This window comes from Peromyscus maniculatus, chromosome 5 (genome assembly GCF_049852395.1).
Source record: "Peromyscus maniculatus bairdii isolate BWxNUB_F1_BW_parent chromosome 5, HU_Pman_BW_mat_3.1, whole genome shotgun sequence".
NCBI lineage: Eukaryota > Metazoa > Chordata > Mammalia > Rodentia > Cricetidae > Peromyscus > Peromyscus maniculatus.
The window spans coordinates 24,673,110-24,691,609 of record NC_134856.1 but is presented as its reverse complement, the minus strand read 5'-3'; the positions used below and the strand labels follow the sequence as shown (position 1 = coordinate 24,691,609).

The 18,500-nt window shown below is 41.6% G+C and overlaps 1 protein-coding gene across 4 annotated transcripts in view; it reads left to right on the top strand.

The window, feature by feature from the left end:
- Inpp4b (inositol polyphosphate-4-phosphatase type II B) overlaps nucleotides 1-18,500 on the top strand; it is a 742,657-nt gene that overhangs the window by 240,790 nt on the left and 483,367 nt on the right. For all 4 annotated transcript variants that reach the window (XM_016006370.3, XM_016006364.3, XM_076571928.1 and 1 more), the window contains exon 3: nucleotides 1,508-1,823. The gene's annotated coding sequence lies outside the window, so the exon portion shown is untranslated. The remainder of the gene's footprint in view (nucleotides 1-1,507; nucleotides 1,824-18,500) is intronic.

The following is an 18,500-nucleotide window of genomic DNA, read 5'->3' as shown; positions in this document are numbered from 1 at the left end:
CACAATATGTCAGTTGAAGGTCATTTAAGAGTAAGTCAGCAAAGTCCCTGTCTTCCAATTTTACTGCGAGTTTTGTTGAGTTCATCTACTGGATTTCATCAGAGTGCTGTCACTATTGGTTGGTGGACTCACATCAGTTGATAAGATTTCTTTGTGGCTTAGACTGTGTTGATATGACAGGTAACATTGATTTTCAAGTGTTGAACCAGATGTGAACAACTGGAATGAATCCCACTTGCCCTCAGGCTATAATTCCTTTTGTACATAGTTGAATATGATTGGTTTCCTTTTTGTTGAGGATTTTTACATATCTATTCATAAGAGTTATTGGCTTATGATTTATCGTTTTAATGTTTTCATCTAGTTTTTCTATTAAAATAATGCTATTCTAATACAATAAGGAGGCAGTCCTTTTGTTTCTGTTTTTCAGAAGGGATTGTGTAGTATGAATCTTAAAAGTCCTTATTAATAAAAACAGCCAGGGGTTGGGGATTTAGCTCAATGGTAGAACACTTGCCTAGCAAGCACTCTTGGGTTTGGTCCTCAGCTCCGACAAAAAAAAAAAAAAAAAAAAAAAAGGTGTGTGCCACCACTACCCAGCAAAAACAGCCGGGTGATGGTGGTGGTGGTGGTGGTGGTGGTGGTGGTGGTGGTGGTGGTGGTGGTGGTCATGGTAGCAGTGGCGGCGGTGGCGCACGTCTTTGATCCCAGCACTCGGGAGGTAGAGCCAGGCAGATCTCTGTGAGTTTGAGGCCAGCCTGGGCTACCAAGTGAGTTCTAGGAAAGGTGCAAAGCTACACAGAGAAACCCTGTCTCAAAACAACAACAACAACAACAACAACAACAACAACAACAAAAAACCCACCAAAAACCAAAAAACAAACATATGTGGGGCCAGGTATTGGGTGAACACTGGAAGATCAGAGAAGCAGAACAAGCCACAGCTTCCTCACCTCGACAGTTCCTCAGCTGATCCTGTTTCCTCAGACTGGAAGCCTCTGAGTCCTCATTCAGAATGGATCTCAGCTGAAATGCTGCTCAAAAGCCTAAAAGCTTAACCAGGCTAGTTTCTTGTCCTCACACCTTAAATATCTTTCTGCTTCCTGCCATCACTTCCTGGGATTAAAGGCTCTTGTTACCACTCCTGGCTGTTTCCAGTGTGGCTTTGAACTCACAGAGATCCTGACGGATCTCTGCCTCTGGAATGCTAGGATTAAAGGCGTGTGTGCCACCATTGTCTGGCCTCTATATCTAGTGGCTGTTCTGTTCTCTGACCCCAGATGTGTTTATTAGGGTACACAATATTTTGGGGAACACAATATCACCATAGGATTGTTAAAGATTGTATCATTTATCTTTAAATATTTAATAACAGAAAACAGTTAAGTTATTGGGATGGGGTATTTTCATTTGGGGAGGTTGTTAACTATTTATTAAATGTCTTTAATAGGCTTATGAGTGATCTAATAGTAAAACTCTGTTTCTAAGTGACTTTCAATTTTTCCAGCATAATTTAAGAAAATCACTGAGCTCTGATTGAGACCATCACTACTGCTGCACACCTGTGAAATCACCGAGTTCTGACAGAGACCAACACCACCACTGTCCACTTGAGGAATCACCGAGCTCTCACTGAGACCAACACCACCGCTGCACACCTGTGGAATCCCTGGGCTCTGGCTGGGACAAACACCACCGCTGTCCACCTGTGGAATCCCTGGGCTCTGGCTGGGACCAACACCACCGCTGTCCACCTGTGGAATCCCTGGGCTCTGGCTGGGACAAACACTGGTGCTGTCCGCTTGAGGCAAACAGCACAAACGGTGAGTTTTGAGAAAACCAGTCATATGCATGAAGTAAGACCGCGGGAGAGACGACTCAGGCAGGAGCACTTGCTGCAAAGCATGAGGACTTGAGTTCAGAGCCCAGCACCTGTGCAAACAGCCATGTGTGGCCACCTGTAAACCCATGCTGTTGGAGGCAGGGAAGGGAGGAGTTGTTAGACTTGCTGGCTGCCAGCCTAGAGGTTCACCTAGACATTGTGACAAAGGAGATAGGCAGAGGCGATCCTGGCGTCCCCCTTTGTTGTGCACCCCCCATGAAGAGATGACAGATCATATGATTGATCCTTTCATTCCTTTCTCCTTCTTATTATCAAGTCCCAGTTGCATAATAACCAATTTTTTTTTTGTCTAGAAAATGAATAAATTCCTGGTGGTGAAAGAGTTCTCCTGTTCAGTACAGATGTCCACAAATTACTTGCCATTTCTCCTACGATTACTGTCAAAACCCTCTCACTTTGGGAATAGGCTTCAGGGCCTGAAGAGCTGGCTCTCTGTTCTCGTTCTCACTGTCCCTTTGTCACAGCCTATCTGCCCACCACACCTCACCTCTGTAGCCTTTCCTCCGGATTGCCCAGCTTTTGTTTGCAGTCTTTCTTTGCTCAGAACCTTCAAGTACCTCTGCTGGCCGAGGACAGCACATCCTCAGTGGCTGGGTCTGAAGGTCACTTTTCAGAATACTTCTTCATCTGCACACTCTGCCAATCGCATGCTGCCCCTTCACTGAGGAAAAAGTGCTGCAGTTTCTTGGAATCTGCAGCACCTTACAAGCTCTGTGACCCCAACATGCCTTTTGCACAGTTAATCCTCCCCCCACTAGTGCCGGTGTTAGGCCCTAACTCAGATCCTTCGCATCAAAAGTTCTTGTTAATAAAACACAGTATTGAAAGGTGACAATTGACCTGTTTTCAATATGTTTTTGCAATAACAGAGAAGACAAGAATCTGTCAGAGTGGAAAGGAATTATTATTCATTTTCATAAGGCTCCATGAGAGTTGCAGGCAGGTTCTGTTTCCCCTTCCTTCTTTCCAGGTTCTGTGCTAGACCAAGAGTCCATGGAGAGCTTCTCAGTGTAGGTTTCACTGAAGGTAGCTACTTGTTCTTTCTGTGACCTGTACCCTTACTTCCCAACTAAAGCCACAGAAAACAGACCTCGATATAAAAACTAGAAGTTTCATATAGGCCTCTGAAATGGCTGGGGAGGTTTCCTTCACACCTCATAACATCTAACAGAAAGAAGCCTTCTAGAATTTCTTTTGACAGTAAAATTAGAAAAGGGCCCACATTAGACTTTGTCCGATACTCAAGCAAGAAAAGATGAATTTGTCTATGGCTTCTTTGACTGGTGGGCTAAGATGGCTTTGGAAATGCCCCAGCCAAGAGGTGCACATCCCTGGATGAGCTAGTTATACAGGAAGAGTTGGTGTTACCTGCTACACCAAGATAAATCATTAGCAGGAGTTGAAGGTGCTAAGCTTAGGGCACTTTGATGGGCTAGGAATGTGCAGTAGTAAGTTTCCTGTATGAATCACTTTACCACCCCAAAAGAATACCCCCCCAAGACATTAGCCACACAGCTGAGGAGGGATCACAGAGAGCCTGTGGAGGTAGGAGGACAAAAACAAGAGATCAGCTATTAGTTATTCTTCTATAAAAGGAACCAAGACTGAGTGTTGCTTTGGGACAGTCAATAGACAAGGAGGTTCTGAAACATGCCGCCAGAAAGCAAGAAAATCAGCATACAGCAACACTGGTGTGCTTTGGGTGTAACTCACACCACACACACACACACACACACACACACACACACACACACACACATGAGGCTGTGGCAGATCTAAGGGACAGGGGAGATGACTGAATGAACTCTGAGTGGCCCAAGGTAGGACATTTATGTGAGAAAATAAAACCGCACTGGACTATCAGAATTTAAAGCAAATGCCTATAAATCCATATAAATACAGATAAACTACTCAGTAAGTAAATGAGAAAACAATAAAGCCCCACAGAAAAGAGATCTAGATGATCTGTGGGGACACTATGTTCTCTAGCAGGAGAGCGTTGCTTCTCTCCTGAAGTGTCGTCTGTGCACACTGACCTCCTTCTACAAGTGCAGCGTGGAAGAGGGGGAAGGGGAGAGAGAAGAGGCTTTATGGTGGGGAAACCTTCTAAAGAGACTCGTCTACTGTGTCCATAAAGTCACCCCTGACCTCCTCACAGGGCTCAGGGAACCCTATGGAAGAGGAGGCAGGAAGAGTGTAAGAATTGGAGGGGATGGTTTACACCAAGAAAACAAGGTTCTCAAAATCAGCGCGAACAAAGTTCATATGAACTCAGAGACTGAGGCAGCATGCACAGGGCCTGCGCGGGTCTGCACCAGGTCTTCTGCGTATATATTATGGCTTCCAGTTTAGTGTTTTTGTGGGACTCCTGAGTGTGTGAATGAGTGGGTCTCTGCTTCTTGTGCCTTCTCTTGGGTTCTTTTCCTTCTGTTTACCTTGTCAAACTCTGAAGTGATAGTTTTTGCTTTCTCTCATTATATGATATGATATTAATTTATTATATTATATTATATTATTACACTACACTACACTACACTACACTACACTACACTATACTATACTATACTATACTATACTATACTATACTATACTATATTATATTATATTCCCTTAGCAGCCTGTTTGTTTTTAACTACAGGCAGAAAAGGAGTGCATCCAGATGGAGAGGTAGGAAGGAACTGGGAGGAGTAGAGGAAGGGGAAACCATAATCAGCATGTATTATGTGAGAAAAAAATCTATTTTCAATACAAGAAAAAAATAAAAAAAGCCTCATCCACAAGATCAAGGTCAATACGAACAGTGAGAAATCATGCTGACCTCATGTGAAGTACAGGGAATGATACTTCACCTTGTGGACTTCCTCTCCCATACCAATTTGATCATGAGAAAAACATAGACAAATCGCAACTGAGGAGCATTCTACAACATAACTGACCTGTAGTGCCTTACAGTCATTCTCAAGACCCAGGAAAATCTGAGAAAGTGTCATTTGCAAGAGGAGCTTGAAGAGATCTATGCCTGGGTGAAGGGGCTTCTGGAGAAGAGTGGAGAGTCCCAGTATTTCTCAGTCAAGTCTTATAATAATGTGTGAATATTGGTTCATCAATTCTGACAGGACTGTTAATTAATGTTTTGTGTCAACTGGGTATGAAGTTTAGTTTTGTTATTTTGGTTTGGGTTGTGGTTTTTACTACCTGGGTAATTTCTGAGTATCTAAAATCATTCTAAAACAAAATGTGCTTTTAAAGGTTCACTATAAGAAGAAACAAAACTCTCATTTTTTATTTTTCACCATTTAACGCTGTCAGAAAAGGAGAATACAGAAAACCCAGAGGGCTAGCCAGATGGCCCAGTCAGTAAGTGATGGATATATAAACATGAGGACCTCAGTTTGATCCCAAGAAACCATGAAAAAAAAAAGTCAGGCATAGTGGTGAGCACTTATGATCCCAACCCAGGGTGGCAGACACAGCAGGTCCTTAGGGATCAGAGGGCAACCAGCCTAGCCAAGTTGGTGATCTCTTGGCCAGAGACTGTCTAAAAGCATGAAGTGGACACAGTCTGAGGAATGGTATCTGAAATTGACCTTTGGCCTTCACACACACAGAGACATACACACATATACATACACATACACATAGACACACACAGACACACACAGACACACACACACACACACACACTCACACACACACACACACACACACACACACACACTCACACACACACACACACTCACATACACATGCATGCATATGTGTACCTGCATGGTTCCATGTACTCATCCAAACAGAGCGGGGAGAGGGAAGGGTCAGAAGAGGCAGGAATCTAGATAGAGAAGGTGGAGGATGAAGTATTAATCCTGTCTCCACTGCACGGTTCTAGGACAGACCATCAATCCCGTCTCTATTGCAGGGTTCTAGGGTGGAACAAGGGTAGAGACGTGGGAGGTTTTCAACTAGGTTTTCACCAAGTTCTAGAAGTGATTGTGCAGAACTATTTGATATGAAATAATACAACCCGGAAAAGGAAAAGCTTCTTCTGCAGTGCTGGTCAGAAGCACCGACTACCTGAAAACGTTGATGAGAGAAACAATATTATTTCTTGATTCCACTCTACAAGTCTCATTTAATAAGCTGCTTGGATGAAATAATTAATAAATGAGTACATCCACATATAAGCAGGCCTCTCAGTCAGTGCAGCTGAATGGGCCTCGGGAGCGATTCCCACCCACCTCGCAGTCCTCAGCAGGGTCTGTGTCCTGCCATGCCTTTGCTGTCTGGAAACTGCGAACCTTTCAGACATGTTGTTTGACACCAAGGATGAGAGACGGATGACAAATGGCTGGAAGGGATCACAGCATGCCACCACTCCACAAGCTCTTTGAACTAGGTGGGTCCCTGTGGAAAGGGAAGGAGGACTCAAAGTGTCCTTTCTGGAGACTGCAGAGCCTGGGGGACCCCTGAGGCACTGCTGCAGGCCGGTGTCTGTCCTCCAGTCTGGCTGTTAAGGACTCATTCCCTCCTCAGGATGCAGCCAGCTCTGCTTCAGCTCAGGCAGCAGCTTCACAGGTGACACCTGACAAAACCTTTTCACAGTCACCTTCTTCTGTAGAAAGAGGGGCTGGGGCTCCCTGTCCCAGCAGGGACGGGTCAGCCTGACAGTGTGTGGCAGCAGAGTGAAGCCCAGAATGACATCAGCTGGTGAGTCCCTGTTCTAGACTCTTGAAAAGTAATTGACATGATCTTTGAGAGAGGTTCATTTCTCATTTAGGCAGGGAATATCTCTAAGTCATTATAATCTTAGCTTCAAAATAAATATGACCTCATTCAGAATAAAAAATTGGCAAGGCCAGCAATATCAGAGAGACGCATATTTTATCTCATGCTTGGGAGTATAAGAGGTCTGATATTATTCTTGTATCCATTTTTATGATAAAATGGGGCCCAGAGAAGTTCAGATTTGCTAAGGTCACACAGCTAATAAACTAGAAAAATGAGACTCTATCCTAGTAATTTGTTCTCTGCATCATATATGTTCAAACCAATGCAAACAGTAATTGATCTCTAGCTAGAAGACTTTGTACGTTGGCTGAACATCAGTAAAATGTGCAGGCAGCAAAATGCTGAGCTCCTAGTGCATTGTGACATGCTCCTTCACCAGGAATTAATCAGTTTAGCTTTATAAGGTTCTGTGGGGAGAATGGCCTTTTCTCCTGGTGTTTGCTTAGCAGTCACAGAATCTAGTATGGCCAATGTCCGGCGGTGAAGAAGCTGCCATGTCACATGCAGGTGGTCAGGCATATGCTCATTTTAAGAGTTTGATTTCATACACACCAACCTGCTATGAGAAATTTTTACCGAGTGCCTCCTTTCTTCTTCAGTTAGAAGAAAACTTTTCTGATGTTTTATTAACATATATTAATTGTGTGTAATCATAGATTTTATTTTGGCATTTTCATACATACATAAATACTTCAATCATAGCCCCCCTTATCTTACCATCTCTTGTACCCCTCTTCCACTCCTGTTAACCACCTTTCTCTTGTCAACTAGCCTTCCCTCTGCTTTCAAGTCTTTTTATTTTGTGATATGATGGGTTTCATTAGGGTTGTTTAAAGCAGCATGTGGGAGAGTTTGTCTTTAGCATGGGTACCTTGCTTGTGGTGCGTGACTGAAGAGAGGGTCTCTCTTGTTCCTTTGTTAACCATTAACTTCATATACATACTAAAGGAAAGGTGGAGTCCTGAGGCCCTCAGTCAGCCAGGACAGTATGGTGATGAGCTCAGTCTTGTGGAGATCTTGTGCCGGTAATGGTAATTATGGCTGCTATGAGTTCAAGAAGACGACAGCCTTGTCATGCCCAGACCTCAGGGTTCCACACCTCCATCCCCATTTCTCTGACCCTTACATTCTTTCTGCCTTTTCTCCCAAGATGTCCTCTGAGCCTTGGAGGGGTGGCACAAATGGCCCATTTACAGCTGGGCATTCACCACTCATTTATTATTGGGTGAGCCAAATTCTTCATGAGCCAGCTAAGCTGTCCACATCTAGCAGCACCCCTTTCCTATGTCAGCCATGTTCATGTGAGGTTTCAGTTGGATCTTTTCTGCTCTCCACTTTCCATTCCTCTGAAGATGTTAGAGCACAACACTGACAGTTTCAGGGACCCTGGGGATCTCCTCCTCACACTTGAACACAACCCCGATAAGATAAAGGGAATCCCCTGTGAGGTCTTTCTTCTAATATATCTTTGTGGCTTTGCTTGGCAGCTTTAATAAGAATAATTGGTCCAATCCCAGGCCTTTAAAAACAAATTTATAATTTTATAACATAAGTTTTTACATGATCTACAGCCACCTGAGATTAGATTTGTTTCTTTGCCATTAGATGATTATGTTTTCTGCAGATTGGGAAATGAATGGACAGGTGGTCAAGACCGCTAAGCCTTTCCCAGGGAGGGGGCAGTGTTAGGAGGAGAGGCGGCATGGAGAGGATGAACCGCTGGGGCCACGGCCGTGGGCTTCCACAGGAGGATGAGAACCGCTGGGGCCATGGCCGTGGGCTTCCACAGGAGGATGAAAACTGCTGGGGCCATGGTGCCGTGGGCTTCCACAGGAGGATGAGAACCGCTGGGGCCATGGCCGTGGGCTTCCACAGGAGGATGAGAACCGCTGGGGCCATGGTGCCGTGGGCTTCCACAGGAGGATGAGAACCGCTGGGGCCACGGCCGTGGGCTTCCACAGGAGGATGAGAACCGCTGGGGCCATGGCCATGGGCTTCCACAGGAGGATGAAAACCGCTGGGGCCATGGCCATGGGCTTCCACAGTGCATAGTTGTCAACATGCCATCTTTTTCAACAGATGCTCCCTCAGTTTGGTTAGCAGTCTCCATTTCAGCACAATTCCTGAAGGCATTAATTTTGTCGTGCATCTGGTGACCACTACTCCTTTCTTTTATTTAAAACATAATTGTATTTATTTACTTATTTATCTACTTATCTATTGTAATTGCATGTTTGCTTGTTTGTATGTGTGGATGCATGTGTGTCGTGGCATGGATATGGATGTCAGAGACAACTTACAGGAGTCAATTCTCTCCTTCCTCCATGTGAGACGAGGGTTTGAACTCGGGATGTCAATATTGGTAGCATGAACCTTTAACTGCTGAGTCTTCTCTCTGGCCTTCCTCTAGTCACATTCAAGTAACATCCATGTCCACTGTACCATCACTAACCCACCAGAGACTCAGGACCAGTTTTGTGACTGTAAGACTCCAAAACAATCTCATTAAAAATGGATCTGTACTGCTACCAAACATAAAATATATATTTTAAAACAATTGGTCATTATGTAATTTCAAGGATTTCCTATGAGGAATTCTGAAGGAAACTAGATAATTAGAAATAACAGCTATGGAAATAGCAGAGTTCTTATCTCTTCCTTTGTGACCTAAATTCCACAGAGCATGGCTGCCCACTGAGTTTGATGATTTGAACGATAGCACACCCATCAATAACCTATTAATCTGACAATGACTTGGTAGTCTGTTTGCTTGCCCTTGATTTCCAGGAGGGCTTGCAAAGCTGGATCTCAGCGATAACTCATACACTGGAGGGCTTTTCTTTGTAAAGCCCTGAACTGGAGGGAGAGGCCCTGAAGCTCTCTGAGGAACATAAAACACAACCTCTCACATCTCCCATCCGTTCTCTGAAGGGGAAGCACAGTGCGTTTCTCTGACAAGATGGCCTTTCCTCTGCTCTCATTTCCTTGGTTCTCTTAAGAACCAAAGTAATAACGTGACAATTTTTTCTCATTATGCTTGATGGTCCACATATATTTCAGATGTACCTTTTTCATAAATTTCACAGTGATAAAGTGAGAGAAGAGCCCTGAATTATTTTTGATTTAAAGATATATCATGTAATATTTTACAACAAGAAACATCTTGATCCTGGACCAATTCCATATGATAAGATAATATTCCACATGACTATATATGTATCAGGCCTGATAATCTATGAAATAACACCTTTGTAATCTTCCACAGAAGCCCAGATTTTCTAAGATGTGGATTAATTGACTTTGACATGATTTACTTAAATCCTTCTCTGTCTCTCTTTTACACACACACACACACACACACACACACACACACACACACACACACACACACATCACCCCTGTCTTTCCCCTCCACAACTCTAGGACAAAATGGAACTTGACCTTCAATATGGTTTTTCTTTGATTGCTGCTTGAATATAATAATTACAAAATCATATTCTGTCCAGCCTGCACTAGCATAGACTCTAGGGGTCGAGTTAACACCTGAATCACATGAAATTTGTGACTTTCAGTGCCCTCCAACTTGACTGTATCTTTTAATTGGTGGTCCTTAATCAAGAACTTCTGTTAGGGTTCTCTCCAGATGGGTGCTTAAAATCGGAACTAATGGAAGAATGATGCTGGACTGGTCTCATGTCACCATTGTTAATGTTTGCCAAATGTAGACAAGTGACAGGAAAAAGCACCCAACATTATTTAAAGCATGGCATCTTCACGGTGACTACCACTGCACTACCTCCTTGCTGCTTGTGAAGTCAGAATCTTACTTGATACAGGGATGGGATTCATCACACCCTGATCTCTCCTGGCTTGCTTCCTCCAGCTACCTTTCCACAGCATCCACAAGAGCTGGCCTCCTTTCATGCGGGCTCTTTTCTACTTACTGTCTCTGTTTCCAGGCCTTTAAGCTTGCTGAAGTGTGTCTCTTTGACTTGCTTTGGAACTCTGTGCATTAAACTTCCGGAGCAAGGCAGGGCCAGCAGTGCAGATGGCCTCTCTTTCCTGTGTGAAATAAGTGTGTCTTCCCTAACTTACCGGTGTTGGTACTTCACACTACAGTTGTGGTCTCTGTGTATTAGCTTATGTACTAGTCTATCTACCCACTCTTATGTTGGCTCCACGAATCTGGGAACCATGTGGACTTTGTTTTGGCAATCAATCAAGCCAATCAATTTTACTAAATGAATTGAAACAGCTTCAGCACAATGTCTAACACATTGGATTTAGCAATACTGTGGTTACTGTGTCGGTCCCTCTGTCTCCCCACTGCCCTGCCTTTTTGGTTGAGGTAGACCATGAGACATTTTATCTTCAGTTACAAGGGGCCATGATAATGCATTTCCTCAGACATGAAAATCCAGAGAATTAAGATTTCTGCCTGAGAGTTAGTTTCTCATGATAATGCCAAGGATCACAGTCAAGGCGGGCAAATCGCTTTAAACAGATTGCAGGTGAGGCCAGGTGTAAACTGATTGATATAATACTTCTCAGAAACAGGGCAGCTCTGAACTGTCATGTTCCCCTTGCCTCATATACCTTCATGTTGAAACCTAAACCCTGGTATGCAGAATGCAACTGTGTTTTCAGACAAGGCTCTTTCAGAGATTAACTTGAAGTCATTAGTGAGGCTCCCAACCCAGAATGCAGTCTTTATAAGAAGAGAAAATTGGGTGCCCAGAGACACAGAGAGCTACAGCTGGAGTGATAACGGAAAGGGGGAGGAACAGGCAGTGTCTGAAAGTCAAGGTACAGCTCTATATTATGCACAGAAGGAAGCTCGATTCTGGAGATGGACACACACTTTGCACATAGGACAGGTGACCCCTGCAGACACAGGGGCCTGTGTAAGCTGTCAGGACTGACAGGCGACAGATCAGGGCAGTCTGTGCTAGCAGACGTTCACCACCTCCCTGTCCTTTGCGGTGCAGACAGGCCAGTCTTATTCCACAGGTCCCTGGATTACTGTCTGCCTTCTCTCCTCACCTGAATCTCCTCCAGCACACAGAGAGGCTCTTGTAGAGCAGGGCTTGTGCATGATTCTCCATTCTCCATGGAGATTAGCATGGGGTTGGATATAAAGAATAAATCACATCGTTTTGACAGAAAAATCATGCAGTGCCATGTTCTGAGTATCTCCTCAATTTTGCCTTGAGCACTCTCGTGTTGTTAGACTAAAATTCACCCATGATAGAGATAGAAATCTGTATGTCAAGTGTTGGCTTGTTGATTAACTAGAATATTATGAACAATATGTTAGACACGCAGATTCAACTTAAGCGTTTGGTAATAAATCCAGAAGTCACTTCACAGTTCAGGTGTGGCCATGGTCAGTATAGATACAAGAAGAGATAAGGTCAGCAAAAGTATCATTTGAGAAATCAAAAGTTATATGAATTTAATTGCATTTATTGTTTGTAAATTATGTGCCTCCTTTCTGTCTGTAAGATTAATATTCAATTCATACATATATGCTTTTGTGTATCAATGTATATATTGTTATTAAGTCAATGGTTTATTTTTGTTTCTAAATAAAATATTTGAAAATAGAATACATTATTTTCAGTATAGAATATTCTACCAGTAGTCCAAACATTCATTAATCACAGCTTTCCAGCTCTATTGAATTGGTCCCTGGATATGAGGATGTGGATATTTCCTTTGTAGTGGATGAGGGGCATGAAGTGCAGATTGTGTGGAGATTCATGGGTGTGACCACCAACTGTGGGTGCTGCTTTTAGCATAAGGAATACATTGAGAAGAGAGAAAGGGAGAGAGAGAGAGAGAGGATGGTAGAGATGCATGAATGGGGAGTCTCAACATTACTTGTGTCTCTTTCCTTGAAGATATGCTTATATGCACCTTTTTAAAAAAGCTTTAGCATTTCCATCTAATAATAATAATCTATAATTATCAGTGGATATCAGTCATTGTTACATATTATTCTCATTTTGAATCTCTGATGAAAATAAGGAAGAACAAAATAACTAACCATACTGAAGAAACCACACCTAGAAAACAGAATGCATGGTGTCAAGGTAAACAATAGCTTTGATATTAAAAATCTCTTTGCTTGAATGTAGCAGCAGCTTACACTTTGGGTTCAGTAGATAGCATTTTCTAGGAGTCAACACTTTCATTTCCACTGTTTCACGATTCCAGCCCATTCCTCCACAAGAACATAGTTCTAATATATCATGGACCCCTCCCCACTCTTTCTTATTCATTGCTATATTCTAGCAACAAATAAATATTTGGCAATATTAGAAATGCAATAAATATTTGTTTAAAATGAATTAGCCCTTCCTGGATGTTGAGCAGAAACACAGCTGTGCTACATGTGGGTTCTTGGAATACCACGGGTAGTTCAGAGCATTAGATCTCTCAACACATAGCTTGATGTATTTATAACAGCCATGGAAAAAAAACACAGACAAGCCTTCAGGCTCCTAAAGTGATACAGGTGCAAATTATTGTTTTGTGTGTCATACCTTGAATCATTGAGCAGCTTTGTAACCGTGGGGTCAGGGTGTAACAGAGTCAATTCATTTTTGTGACATAGAACTACATTTGTCACAGCTCTACTTTGGGCTTCATGCTAGCTTTGTGAGAAGATATTTATTGAAATTGGTATTAGGTTGAAGAAAATAGCAGTAACTAGTGGCAGTTATGTTTATTGGGTTTTTCCAATATGCCTCTTCTGACCTAAGCCTCGTATGCTCATCTCTCATCTACCACTGACAGTGGTTCTGTGAGTGAGCTTTCTAGCCATCTCACAGTATTGATGAGGACTGTGGGGGTTGAGAAGGGTTTTTATTTCGGTTTTTATTATTTACAGTAGAACTTTTAAAGTTTATAACAGCAATAAAAATACATCAGAAAAGCAGTGAGGTATAGTGGGAAAAGTCGATGGTTGATATAAAACACTGGTTTGGTGAGTTTATCTTGGTCAACTCACAACCCGCTCAGGGCCTCAGGATTCTCAAGTTAGTATAGAATGTGTTTTTAAAATGCTCTGCAGTTTTAAAGAAGCGGTTGTAAATGGTTTCTTGCTCCTTTTTCTTGCAACTGTATGCTAGTTGCTAGTTTTTCTTTCAGTAAAAGTTCTTTGCTTGGATACAGGCTTCCAAAAGCTCACAGGGTAAAGGCTTAGTCATGAGTGATTGGAGTTCCCTGGTGATAGGAGGACTGTGCAGAAGCAGAGTCTATTGGAAAGAACTTAGGTCATTCATGGCATTTGTCTTTGAAGGGAGACCCTTGGACTCAGTCCCTCCTTTTTGTCAAGCTCCTTGGCCACCAGGAGATAAATAGCTTCTTCTGCTACATAATCCTACCATGATGTGCTACTTCACCCCAGGCCCTGAAGCAATGAACCAACCCATCATAGACAATACCTCCAAAACTGTGAGCTCAGATAAGCATTTTTTTCCTCCTTTTAAGTAGAGTATCTGACTTATTTGTTATAGTCACAGAAAACTGATTATATAACCATCCTTTTTATCATTTCCCCTTTCTCTCTATTTCTCCCTTTTGCATGTATTCTTATGGTAATTTTGCTGCACTATGGGTCAAATGGGATCTGGGGATAAAATGAGACAAAACAGCAGGGCTAGAGCCTCCTTAGGGAAACATAATCCACAGGAAGTTTCTCTTGTTTTAACCATTGGGAGCTGAAAGTTGTTCCATTCAGTGTTCTTGTTGGATAGTTTGAGACATGAAGTGGTATTTAGTAACTGTTTCATGACTTCTAAAATTAAATTTCTCTCTTCCTCCTCCCTCTCTTCCTTCTTTCTTCCATGTTTTCATTTATAAAGTCATATAATGAGCATTTAATGAAGTCAGCATTATATGAATCACCATGGCTGTTACCTGTCTTGTGTTCAGGAAACTATGAGGCTGAAGGCAAGAGGGTAGGTACTATGTAAACAAAATAAATATTAAATAGCAAGTCTTAGCAAGTAAAATGTAAGGGAGTTTGAACTAGTCAATATAGGTATATAAGGAGCCCCACAAAATACTACTGGAAGTGTTAACTGAGGAGATTTTTTAATTTAGCCCTGACAGTTTTGAAAAGCGCTCTGGTGATATGTTGGTAACTTATCCAGTGCAAGGGTTAGTGTTGGGCATCTTCTTGTCTATGCTCATGATACACTCATTCAACACATCATTCAGCTTGAGTTACCTACACTGACCTGCTTCTCAACCTGCTCTACTCACATCTTTTGTATATCACTACCACGGCCCATGGTTATACAGACTAGAATTTAAACCGGACAGGTGGCAGATTTTCATCTTTAGCACACTCAGATTTTAAAAATAGACAGATATGTAACTATTGTCTGTGCCAGTCCATGATGGAATTTTGAATTTTCATCCATAGGCCAAAGTACTTCGATGATCTGCCTTAAGAGCACAATCCCCTAGCTGGACGGTAGTTGCGCACACCTTTAATCCCAGCACTTGGGAGGCAGAGCCAGGTGGATCTTACTTGTCTCTTGCATTGTCAGGAAGCAGAGGGTCTTGTTCAGTAGTAAGATTGGGCCTTAACCCAGAAGGCCACCCCTGATACCAAACATTTCCAACAAGGATCTCTACATCCCAGAAGTCCCACAGCAGTCCTATCAGTTAGGGATCAAGTGTTCAAGATGATCCTTGTGGGACACTTTAACGAACACTCAAATCTTAGCAGGCAGGGCAGCAGAGGACCTGTTTTATTTAAATATTAAAGTGACCAGGGAAACTAAGAATGAAAGCATTTAGCCAAGATGATGTGATGAGAACACTTTCTGCCAGGAAAGGTGGCAGCGTTGGAGTACCCTGGAGCCTGTGTACTTCCACAGAAGCTTCTCCAGAAGGCATTCCAGATAGACCGGAAGGAGCTACTTCTGAGCCCACTACCCGAGGGTTCTCTGGAGGGCTGTTTATACTACTCTGAGGCCAATGACTCAATAAATTATTCTCCACACCCTCATGTTTGTGCTTGGCTCCTATGCAGCTGCCTGCACTATTCTAGTGCTCAGCACCCAGGGCAGTCTGTACCGAAGAAGAAAAACTGCAAAGATCCAGAAGAGTGAGGGAGGTTTTTCTTTTGTTCTGTTTAAATTTCTTTCATTATATTTCTCTACTATAGAGAGCCTGGCAGTGAGTTGATATTATTTCTCTCCTTTCTGTAGGAACCAGTAAGACTTGTACAAGAATTACAATAGGCAAACAGAAGCTTGTCCCTCTGGGATGCTGTGACAGAATATCATAGACCGAATCATTTACAAAGAGTAACAATTTATTGGCTTATAGTCTGGATGTTAGCAAGTCCAAGGCAACACGTCATATGATAAATACATAATTCCACAGCAGAAGGTGGGAGAAGAGGGGCTATAATAACAAATATGCTACAACAACAATTTCTATGATAACAAGTTGCTAGAATAACAAATATGACCCATTTCTACAGCAACCAGCCCATCCCCTTGATGACACCATGAGTTCTCATGACCTAAACATCTTATAATAGTCTCTTCAATGTGATAACTTGCATTGGCAATTGATTTCCCAATGAAAAAGCATTGGAGAACACATTCAACTCACAAGTATTACATATAGAAGAGGCTATAAATTTATGTATATGTATGTATATATTTATGTACATAATCATTACTTGGCAACTGTGGTAAATAGAGTCCATATTACTCAATGTATATCAAAAACTGTGGATGCTGAATAAGTCTCCTAAATAAGTCTCATATTTTAAAATGAAAATTTTAAAGCATCTTTATATTATTTATAATACTTAGGACAATGTAAATATTGCACAGCTGTTGACTGTTCAGGGAATGCAGTTTATGAAAAAAAGTATTTATGTATTTATACAAACACAATTTATTTTCAAAATTTTTAATCTATAGTTCATTGAATTTGTGAATTTAAACCCCACAATTAAGAGAATGGGTTGTTCTATATATCAATATACATATATTATGTATACTGTAGTGACATATATGTAAATATATATTATATATTGACATCATTCACTGAGAATTTATTTAATCACAGCCATGGGATTCATAAATGTAAAAATAAGCATTATTTGCTCACATTTGATGATAAACTGGAGAGAGGTGCACAAAGTGTAAGAATATAGTCTAACATCAGATATCACACAAATGGGACCTGGATATTTTGACCTGGATAAAAACATAGCTCACTTCAAAAAGCTCAAGTCACTGTTAATTTCAATATATCCATCCCAGTTTTACCAGCTGAGAGGTTCAGCATCCTCTTTTAATAATACTAATAACATGCGAACTTTTTCCTAATTCTTGTTCACTAGAATATGGTGCTGTGGTTGTGAGAAATAAGACAATCTTCTCATGTCTTTCTACCTCTGCTCCACTAGTCAGTGTTTCTAAGTGATGACTACATCAGTATCAGTGTAATTTCTCTTTTGTGACTGGGGTGACTTTGAGTAATGAACACATACTACATTCATTTACACAGCACACCTTGCTTATGGTCATTTCTTGGGGCACACACATGCCAATGCCCAGTGCTTCTAAAAATACAGAAGGCAGCATCATTTACTTTTTTTTTGGTTTTGAACAGAATGGCATGTTTACATTGTGTCGACACAAAGAACTCAATAGTCCATGTGACAATAATGGTCAAAAGTAAGAAGTACTTTGGAATAAGAAGATAAAATTAAAGAGACTCTGGCAATCTTAACATAGTTCTTTAATATTGTCTGATTATGCAGCAGCCTCACACAACTGAAATATGTGGAAAAAGACTAAATATTCATGAACTTAGTTGTCTTGGTAAAAAAAAAAAACAGGAAAAACATTAACTGGTCTACTCTGTCTGTGTGTCTGTCTGCCTGCCTACTCATCCATCCATCCATGCATCCATCCATGCATCCATCCATCCATCTTCTAATCTATCTATCTATGAAATATTTCCTACATATTTGGTGTGTAGCAGAAACTATTAACTACTATTCTTGAACGGAAACTTCAAAAACTTGGTTAGACACAATATATGTCTATTTTCTTTGACTGATGCGTTCTTTTGTAATAATCTTATTCTACTCCATTGGCAAAGTCCTCACTGTGTTGTTATTTTGCTTACTTCCATGGCTGTTATGAAAAGTGACTTTCTCATTCCTTGTGCCAGTGCTTTTAGTCAGTAGATAGGTGTGCAACAAAATTTCTTTGACTTTTTTATGGCAAGGAATCAATTATGGTATGCTTTCAAGGATTTACAGACTATGTGTGATAAGAAAAAAGTTCATTAATTAATGAAATAACAGAGACAATTATACATTGTGATGATCCATAATCATTACTGCCTTAAATGTAGTAATCAGTGCATGTGAATCATTATCAGTTGACTTTTTTCATGCAACCAAATTCAGTGGCTATATTCGCCATTTGATTTCATCTGCAAACCATCATGGTATACGCTTTTGAATGTATGTAACTATTTTTTTTTAATGTTCAGATTAACTTGCTTGATAGGGGAAGAATTCAGGGTTTGAAACAAAACAGAAATATCAGAGGCCAGAAAAGAGGAGAAAATGAAGCTGGTGGACTGGTTCTAGGGCTCTCTCTGCTCTTCTCTCCTGCTCCTGCCCCACCTGATGGCCTCCTAATGTGGAGAACATAGAGGGATCCTATGGAGGGAGTAATTCTCGGTCCTTCAGGGTGAATGGACTGGGCTAGGAAGAAGAGTCATTATTAGTGAGAGTCAAGTAGGAAGGTCA